Source organism: Oncorhynchus gorbuscha, unplaced genomic scaffold (assembly GCF_021184085.1).
Source record: "Oncorhynchus gorbuscha isolate QuinsamMale2020 ecotype Even-year unplaced genomic scaffold, OgorEven_v1.0 Un_scaffold_10:::fragment_4:::debris, whole genome shotgun sequence".
Classification (NCBI taxonomy): domain Eukaryota; kingdom Metazoa; phylum Chordata; class Actinopteri; order Salmoniformes; family Salmonidae; genus Oncorhynchus; species Oncorhynchus gorbuscha.
The window spans coordinates 179,732-190,961 of record NW_025744372.1 but is presented as its reverse complement, the minus strand read 5'-3'; positions in this window follow the sequence as shown (position 1 = coordinate 190,961).

The following is an 11,230-nucleotide window of genomic DNA, read 5'->3' as shown; positions in this document are numbered from 1 at the left end:
TGTTATTTGCCCCCTAGTGGCGCTTTCTGGTACTTAGAAAGTCAACGCAAACGGGAAGTTCAGAATTTGTTTTGCACGCATAGAAGCAGCTACAAACAACGCTACGGTGCAGGTCTTTCAATGTAGTTATTTCTTGTCACGCTTCAGCCTTGGAAAAATATTTGTTTGTAAGTTCGATTCAAGCATTTAGCTAATGATGATAATCTTGTTATTGATAGAGTTTCTTACATATCAATGTTGGTTGCATTTACTCACAAATTGCAATGCCTTTTGTGTATGTCGTTAGCTGTATTACTTTGCTCATGCGTCATGCAAACGAATTGTAAAATATACAATACTGTAGTTTTGTTACTGTTTTTAGTGTAATATGCTTTGTTATTCTACATAGATGGTTATACATTATTAGAGTAATGAAAGGAGCAATTACCATATGGTTAACAATTAGCTATATGGTTTGTCATCATGCCAGATGCATGGTACCTTAGCACGTGCTTTGTATTTATGCAACTTCAAATGTTTAATGTACATCTACAGTATGTCGGTGTGAATTGAACACTAAAGTATATTCTTTTCTGTATTTTGCAGTTTCACAACATAAACGTTTCAATATATTCATTCAAGAAAAGTCACGCCTTGGGAGTTTTATTGAAGACTTAGTTGTTAGCTATCTGTCTAGTTTTGCATGGGAACGCAACTCAAGGGCAGAATAGTCAGAATTTCACTACTGTTTTACACCTGTTGTAAACTTTGAAACTTACCATGAAGAGAATGACATTCATATCCATAATTATGCATTTCTATATAGTACAGATCAGGTACCCATGATGTATTTTTGTTACCATAATTCTGTTACCAGGTGTAAATACTCTTCACTTACTTTAGTTCAATAACCAAAATAGATGTTTTCAATGCCAAGGTGTCATGTCATAGATGACACCCCATTCTTACTCCAGACATCTTTAAGGGTTTTTGGAAAACGTGGTCACATAAAGAACTGAGGGAGACTTTTAACAATATTCTGTTACCAAACTTTGCATCTGCAGTTATTCTATTTTGTAAAAAAATTCCATTTACATTTTCAAAAGTAGTCCTTGTATGGTTTGTTAAACTGTTTTTTGTTTGGCATACATTTTGAAGTGAAAAATCTGTCGTGGAATTGACCAGATACAAACCACAAATCAATTCAAATCAAACTTTATTTGCCACATGCGTCAAATACAACAAGGTGTAGACTTTACCGAGAAATGCTGACTTACAAGCCCTTAACCAACAGTGCAGTTCAAGAAGACGAAAATATTTACCAAGTAGCCTAAAATAAAAATGAATAATAAAAAGTAACACAATAAGAATAACAATAATGAGGCTTTATACAGGGGGCACCGGTACTGAGTCAGTGTGCAGGGTACAGGCTAGTTGAGGTAATCTGTACATGTAGGTGGGGGCGAAGTGACTATGCAAACAAACAGCGAGTAGCAGCAGTGTACAAGAGGGGGGGTTAATGTAAATTGTGCGGTGGCGATTTTAATGAATTGTTCAGCAGTCTAATGTCTTGGGGGTAGAAGCTGTTGAGGAGCCTTTTGGTCCTAGACTTGGCGCTCCAGTACCGCTTGCCGTGCAGTACCAGAGAAAACAGTTTATAACTTGTGTGACTGGAGTCTCTGACAATTTTTTGGGTTTTCCTCTGACACTGCCTATTATATAGGTCCTGGATGACAGGAAGCTTGGCCCCAGTGATGTATTGGACCGTTCGCACTACTCTCTGTAATGCCTTATGGTCAGATGCCGAGCAGTTGCGATACCAGGAGGTGATGCAACCTGTCAGGATGCTCTCGATGGTGCAGCTGTAGATACTTTTGAGGATCTGGAGACCCATGCCAAATATTTTCAGTTTCCTGAGGGGGAAAATATTTTGTTGTGCCGTCTTCAAGGTTGTCTTGGAATGATTGGACCATGATAGTTCGTAGGGGATGAGGACACCAAGGAACTTGAAACTCTCAACACGCTCCCACTACAGCCCCGTCGGCCTGTTCCTGTAGTCCACGATCAGCTCCTTTGTCTTGCACATATTGAGGGAGAGGTTGTTGTCCTGGCACCACACTGCCAGGTCTCTAACCTCCCTATAGGCTGTCTCATCGTTGTCGGTGATCAGGCCTACCTACACTGTTGTGTCGTCAGCAAAGTTAATGATGGTGTTGGAGTCGTGATTGGCCACACAGTCTAGGGTGAACAGGGAATACAGGAGGGGACTAAGTACACACCATTGAGGGGCCCCAGTGTTAAGGATCAGCATGAAATACATGTTGTTGCCTACTCTTACCACCTGGGGGCGGCCCGTCAGGGAGTCCAGGATCTATGCCGGGGCGGCAGGGTAGCCTAGTGGTTCGAGCGTTGGACTAGTAACCGAAAGGTTGCAAGTTCAAATCCCCGAGCTGACAAGGTACAAATCTGTCTTTCTCCCCCTGAACAGGGAGTCAACCCACTGTTCCTAGGCCGTCACTGAAAATAAGAATTTGTTCTTAACTGACTTGCCTAGTAAAATAAAGGTAAAATATTTTTATTTTTTTAAGTTGCAGAAGGAGGTGATTTGTCCCAGAGTCCTTAGATTAGTAATACACTTAGTGGACACTATGGTGTTGAATGCTGAGCTGTAGTCAATGAACAGCATTGTCACATAGGTGTTATTTTTGTCCAGGTGAGAAAGGGCAGTGTAGAGTGCGATTGAGATTGCGTCACCTGTGGACCTGTTGGGGCGGTATGCGAATTGGAGTGGCTCTGTTGTAGCATGCTGTTGATGTGAGCCATGACCAGCCTTTCAAAGCACTTCATGGCTACCGACTTGAGTGCCACGGGGCGGTAATCATTTAGGCGGGTTACCTTTACTTCCTTGGGCACAGGGGCTATGGTGGTCTGCTTGAAACATGTAGGTATTACAGACTCGGACAGGGAGAGGTTGAAAATGTCAGTGAAGACACACAGTTGGTCCGCGCATGCTTTGAGTACACATCCTGGTAATCTGTCTGGCCCAGCAGCTTTGTGAATGTTGACCTGTTTAAAGGTTTTGTTCACATCGGCAACCGAGAGCGTTATCACACTGTCATCCAGAACAGCTGGTGCTCTTGTGCATGCGTCAGTGTTGCTTGTCTCGAAGCCTAAATGGCATTTAGCTCATCTGGTAGGCTCGCGTCACTGGGAAGCTCACGTCTGGGTTTCCCTTTGTAGTCCGTAATAGTTTTCAAGCTCTGCCACATCCGACGAGTGTCAAATCCGGTGAAGTAGGATTCAATCTTAATCCTGTATTGACGCTTTGCTTGTTTGATGGTTTGTCTGAGGGCATAGTGGGATTTCTTATAAGTGTCCAGATTAGTGTCCCGCTCCTTTGAAAGCGGCAGCTCTGGCCTTTAGCTCAATGCGGATGTTGCCTGTAATCCATGGCTTCTGATTGGGATATGTACGTACAGTCACTGTGCGGACAACGTCATCGATGCACTTATTGATGAAGCCGATGACTGAGGTGGTGTATTCCTCAATGCCATTGGATGGTTCCAGTCTGTGCTAGTAAAACAGTCCTGTAGTGTAGCATCGGTGGCATCTGATCACTTCCGTGTTGAGCAAGACACTGGTACTTCCTGCTTTAGTTTTTGCTTGTAAGCAGGAATCAGGAGGATATAATTATGTGTTTAGGGAGGCTAGAAACTAGTCCAGTTAAATTTGGCATATATCCAGATTTATACAAGTTATTTTATCACTTGCTTTTAGTGGATATTGGGGTAAGTTGAGAGGCAATACTTAGTTGAGCCGCTTGTGTTTCTAGGAAACCATACACAAGATGAATCATCTGACCAAATGTTTAGGAAGATGTCATCATTTCATGTGGAGTATGTGAAGAAAGAAACCACATGGGAAAAAGTAGTAAGCAAGTTAAGTCCAAAAATATTCACAATGTCAAATGAATGTGTTATAGGTTTTATGATGCTTGTATATAAATCAAAGTAGATTGCTGCAATATTGTTTTATACATCAGTTGGGGTCTAAATCATTTACAATATGAGGTCCTAAACCTAGAATGAAAGTGTATCATTGTAGCTCCGTGGGCTAATATAGTCAAAATGTTGAGCCAATGGCGACCATACCCCTTACAAATGATAGTTACATTTTGTCAATTTTATGCATAATATGCATTACACTTTTGCAATGTGTCATGCATATGAACTCAAGATAGTGTATTTGTACTGTTACAGGTATGATAAGGAAGTGAGAGAAGAGAAGAAGCCAGTAGAAGAGCCACAAGGTATTTTCTGATTACATGGAGTCTGAGCTTGCTAGACATATCAAGAATCTCGGGGACCAGTTTCTTGGGCTTAGTAGCCTCAAATACAGAAAACTTGTCTACAAACTGGCAAAAAGCAAAACAAAATCCCTGTCACAGACAACTGGTCAAGAAAAAGAAGGGTAAGTGATCTTGAACAAAGATCTATATCTAAATGAAGGCATACCTTTAAGATATAGAATCTACAACACTCCATTCCATGAATAAACTTTGACCAACTTTGACCTACCAGCACCATCACCCACTTACCCCAAGGTGGCTCAATTTACGCCAGTCCCTGCGCTCAATTTACCAGATACCCAGGGTAATCTGTGCTAAACAAAACACTTTCTTTGGAGAAGCTATGTTTTCTAAACTGTTATGTTTACACTCATTTCTGATTATTTCCAGGTGTAACGGATGTGAAATGGCTAGCTTAGTTAGCGGTGTGCGCTAAATAGCGTTTCAATCGGTTACGTCACTTGCTCTGAGACCTTGAAGTAGTAATTCCCCTTGCTCTGCAAGGGCCGCGGCTCTTGTGGAGCGATGGGTAACGATGCTTCGAGGGTGAATGTTGTCGTTGTGTGCAGAAGGTGCCTGGTTCGCGCGAGGGGACGGTTAAAAAAAATAATACTGATACACAACATCCTGAACCAAATCAAATCAAATTTTATTTGTCACATACACATGGTTAGCAGATGTTAATGCGAGTGTAGCGAAATGCTTGTGCTTCTAGTTCCGACAATGCAGTGATAACCAACAAGTAATCTAACTAACAATTCCAAAACTACTGTCTTATACACAGTGTAAGGGGATAAGGAATATGTACATAAGGATATGAATGAATTATATGTAGACATATCTTCATTAGAAATAATAATTTATTTCCCTTGTTGTAGTGATAATGAATGTGTAAAAAAAAACGTCTCAACTTACCCCACTCACCCCTACATCTTTAACCTGCATCATTCACTGACAAAACCTTCTTTTTTTATATAGATAGTGGTCTATAAGACTAGTGACTCCAAATGAAAATTTGGGATAAGAAAGGCATTCTAATCTAAACCTGTGAATGTGAGATTCTAACCTTATTGTTTTGTTTTAGTTTGGGGCAGGGATTCAGGAACGTGTAGATATGACTTCTTCATCTGTAGAATGTTTGTGGGCTGCTGTATCATCACTCAGTTAGCAGAGCATAACTGCAGACACATATTCACCACCTGTGAGAGTGAATGTCTGATGACTGCAGGCTTAGTGGTGACTGCCCTCTAGTGCAGAAGAAGCATAACACAATCTGTCACTGGCACAGTCTTGAACTAATGCACACTGATTCTATGTGATTCGTACATGTGATGCTTCAAACTGGATTTATCATCAACACACACACACACACACACACACACACACACACACACACACACACACACACACACACACACACACACACACACACACACACACACACACACACACACACACACACACACACAGACACACACACACACAGACACACAGACACACACACAGACACACAGACACACACACACACACACACACACACACACACACACACACACACACACACACACACACACACACACACACACACACACACACATACGCAAACATACGCAAACACACACACACACACACACATACATACACACACACACACACACACATACGCAACACACACACACACACACACACACACACACACACACACACACACACACACACACACACACACACACACACATACATACATACATACATACATACATACATACATACATACATACATACATACACATACATACATACATACATACATACATACATACATACATACATACATACATACATACATACACACACACAGCAGCAGACCACACAGCAGTGGATCATCCTTATTATATTTACTCAACCGAAAACATGAGCTTTGCCTGATCTGGCCTTGTGTGGTCTTACTTTTAGGGTTGAAAGTAAAAGAAATGTATAACCTCTACAGAAGCACCCAGTTACACACAGTGAATACTACACAGAGGACAATTCACCCATAATGTCCTAAGCCCTTATCAATATCCCTTAATTAAACAATTGAATGTATGCTGTCAATAGTAATTGTCAAGTGTCAATAGTATTTGTTAAACATCCCCATCTGGTGGGTTTTCTGTGCTACTGTAACAGCATCGATCTGATCCTGTGACTAACCACTGCACTCGAGGCAGAAACGTAGCCTATTCCAAACTTCACTCAGTAATTCCAGATCCTATGAATTAAGTTAAGTTCCTCAGTTATTATTTAAAAAGTACTAGACGTTGGGGTAGGGGGGGTGCTAAACTGATATACGGAATTGTTTTAAGACGGTCTTACTATGGATTACTTAGAATTTTAGGACCCCTTTAGCTATAAAATAAATATAAATGTAAAAAAAGATTTAATAAAATATTGATTTTGGCATTTACTACTAAAGCCCATAGTAACACGTTCAATAACTGATTTAAAAAAATTTTTAAAAGGACAGTCAAATAATTTCTCATAAGAACTAAGGTTTTGAAGAGTTTGTCCTAAATCTAGTAGATATAAAATCACTTTTGTTTTGTTTTTTTTATACATATTTACCATGTGGAAAAATAACGACCTTCATACTTTATACCTGCACAAAACTACCTTCATTCTTCCATTCGTTTAAAAAAAACTGGTAACGATTACCTTCAGACGTGTCCAGTGACCTTTAGACGTGTCCCCCCTTTCCACAGTGGGGTCCCATTAGTTTGAAGGTCAAACCGTTCGGAGTAGGTCAAACTGTTCGGAAGAAAAATATGTTTTCCAGAGAAGACCGATTTTTGGGATGTCTCATGGTCTGACAAACACCGCTCTAGCTCTGTCACCTTTCACCGCCGATGCGGAAGTGAGACACTGGCGGATGGGGTGGATTGAGACACATTCAAACTGATATCTCTAGTTTAAATTGACAGATTTTGGTGGGGATTGTTATGTAACTTAGATTGACTCTGGAGGGTTAATATTGATAAACATTTTAAGCAATAGAATTAAATTGGATCTGAGGAGCATGAGAAGGCATGAACAATTGTGAAATGGCTCGACATATAAGCATTCTCCAACCACTGTTCCAGGCACAGATCTTTTTTAATCCCCATAAAGATTAAGGCTAGGATTAAGGTTAGTAATCTGATTCTACATCTGTGGTTAAGGGAACATATACCTCAGGTACAGTTGAAAGTGGTAGTTTACATACAGTTAGGTTGGATTCATTAAAACTCGTTTTTCAACCACTCCAGAAATTTCTTGTTAACAAACTATAGTTTTGGCAAGTCAGTTAGCACATCTACTTTGTGCATGACACAAGTCATTTTTCCAACAATTGTTTACAGACAGATTATGTCACGTATAAATCACTGTATGACAATTCCAGTGGGTCAGAAGTTTACATTCACTACGTTGACTGTGACTTTAAACAGCTTGGATAATTCCAGAAAATGATGTCATGGCTTTAGAAACTTCTGATGGGCTAATTGACATAATTTGAGTTAATTGGAGGTGTACATGTGGATGTATTTCAAGGCCTTCCTTCAAACTCAGTGCCTCTTTGCTTGACATCATGGGAAAATCAAAAGAAATCAGCCAAGACCTCAGAAAAAAATTGTAGATCTCCAGAAGTCTGATTCATCCTTGAGAGCAATTCCCAAACGCCTGAAGGTACCACATTCTTCTGTACAAACAATGGTATAAACACCATGGGACCACGCAGCCGTCATACCGCTCAGGGAGGAGACGCGTTCTGTCTCCTAGAGATGAATGTATTTTGTTGCGAAATGTGCAAATCAATCCCAGAACAACGGCAAAGGACCTTATGAAGATTCTGGAGGAAACAGAAACAAAAGTATCTATATCCACAGTAAAAGATGTCCTATGTCGACGTAACCTGAAAGGCCGCTCATCAAGGAAGAAGCCACTGCTCCAAAACTGCCATAAAAATAGCCAGACTATGGTTTGCAACTGCACATGTGGACAAAGATTGTACTTTTTGGAGAAATGTTGATGAAACAGACATAGAACTGTTTGGCCATAATGACCATTGATATGGTTGGAGGAAAAAGGGCGAAGCTTGCAAGCCGAAAGACACCATCCAACCGTGAAGCACGGGGGTGGCAGCATCATGTTGTGGGGGTGCTTTGCTGCAGGAGGGAACTGGTGCACTTCACAAATTAGATGGCATGAGGAAAGAAAATTACGTGGATATATTGAAGCATCATCTCAGACATCAGTCAGGAAGTTAAAGCTTGGTCGCAAATGGGTATTCTGAATGGACAATGACCCCAATCATACTTCCAAAGTTGTGGCAAAATTGCTTAAGGACAACAAAGTTAAGGTATTGGAGTGGCCATCACAAAGCCCTGACCTCAATCCTATAGAATTTTGGGCAGAACTAAAAAATGTGTGCGAGCAAGGAGGCCTACAAACCTGACTCAGTTAAAGTGGAAGGCTACCTGAAACATTTGACCCAAGTAAAATAATTTAAAGGCAATGCTACCAAGTACTAATTGAGGGCATTTCTGACCAACTGGGAATGTGATGAAAGAAATAAAAGCTGAAATAAAAAAAATATTTCTACTATTATTCTGACATTTCACATTCTTAAAATAAAGTGGTGATCCTAACTGACCTAAGACAGGGAATGAATTTTTACTAGGATTAAATGTCAGGAATTGTGAAAAACTGAGTTGAAATGAATTTGGCTCAGGTGTATGTAAACTTCCGACTTCAATTGCATATATATTCTCACCCTAACCATGCTACTGTTGAGACAGGTCAGTGTATGAGAATGGTTCCGAATGGGTCCCAATAGGCACAAGGTGGTGTTGCACCATACATGTATCAGCCATTCTATCATATGCGTCTTCTATTTTAAATCATGAAGAAATTTAAACCAAATAAAAACTTGTCACAATTATTTGTATTGTGCAGAAGTGTGTATTTTTTTTACATGACATGGAAAGCTGGTTTAGACATTTGATTAAACAACGCCCAGAGTTTGAGATTTTTACAATTTCCACTCTCCTGACAATAACTATGACAAAAGGTACTTCTAAACACACAACTTGCATTTGCATGTGTTTGATACAGTTCCATTCATTCCATTCCAGCAATGTCAATGAGCAGGTCCTCTCCATTTCTCTCTGTTCCACTCTCCACTAATATATTTTTTTTAAATGGCATTAAGTTACATCTTCCATATGAGAGTATTAAAAGTGTTTTCCCCACACATTTCTGTTGATAAATGACGTGATTCAAACTCTAATCATTCTTTAGGATGGAGGGGCGGACATTTTAGAAGTTCTGGAGGAATCTGCTCAAGCAGGAAATGAAGGCCCACAGGGGACCATGATGTGCAAAAAGTGAATTAAATGGGCACAACTTTTCCCCATTTATTTATTTTGTCATTTTTCATGTACGGCTATGAAAATGTCTCTGTCTGACAGGCGGTAATAAACCATGTGAAAGTGGAAGGGTTGCTTAACAATTCTAATTCTGGCAATGAGGGTAAAACACATTTGATATTGATTTTGTTGACATTATATGGGTGGACTGAGTTTGCCCCTAGGCACCAGCCACACCACAAAGGGTTTCTTGAGAAGAAAAACTATGAGTAAGCTCCCGAACATTCCATTTCACACCTTGAATAAACACTAGTCTAGCTCTAACTGATATCCTCAGGACAATAGTAACTCTAACGCAGCATTTCCCAAACTCGGCCCTGGGGACTCCAAGGGGTGCACATTTAGTTTTTAGCCCAAGCACTACACTGCTGATTCAAATAATCCAAGCTTGATGATTTATTTGTTTATTTGAATTAGCTAGCTGTATAGTGCTAGGGCAAAAATCAAAACGTGCACCCATTGGGTCCCGGTACCGAGTTTAGGAAACCCTGCTCTAACTGATAACATCAAGCAGTAATATAACATTATGATTCATAAAAGTAACTCATTAACAATCTTGCACTGCACATTTAACGTATGGGTAACGCATACTAATGTAAGTAATTCATTAATTCTTTCTTACATACATCCATAGTGCAGTACCACTGACGCAAAGGCCGGTTTGGCCCAATAAAGGGTTAAATATACTGGAAACCCAATATACAACATCTGCTCTAAGCCTTTGTCAGGCACCTTTGTAAGACTTCCTGTGCAATAAGAGGCGACTTTGAAATGTTCTGCATCCCAAATGGCATCCTATTCCCTATATAATGCACTTCTTTTTACTATGGCCCATAGGGCTCTGGTCTGAAGTAGTGCACTATATAGGGAATAGGGTTCCATTTGGGATGTAGTCATGCACTCATCAGCTAGCTAAGTGATGGGGCTTTCAATGAACATGTGTTATTGATGTGTCTGACTGGCGTTAATGCCTGTGATGTGAGAACTCTCTATAAGGGCTGAGACATCAATCAGATGTAAAGAGAACATCTTTTTGAAGAATGTTTTCTCCGACTTCTTCAAAAGACTCCTGAGGAAGATTCCTAAGGAAGAGGTCATGTAAAGTGAACCCCCATTCTATAAGACTGGGGGAGTGTTTCCAGTGTGTGTGTGTGTGTTTGTGTGTGTGTATGAGTTAACTGCCTGAGCCCGACGCTATCTGATATCAATAAAAATGACCATTCCAACGCCTTCAGACAATCTTGAGATCTCTACTTAGAACATCTTGATTCAACAATAAGAACAGCAGTGCATTCCATTTGATATTAAACACAAGATAAAGTCAAATACAAGGAAGTAGTCAGGTGCTTTTTCTTGCATGACCTGACAGTGTACTTTTCAGACAAACAGCTCACTGATAACCCGGTTAATAATGCGCCCAAAGCAAACCGTTTTTCCTACAGTGTGGTAAAGAACACAC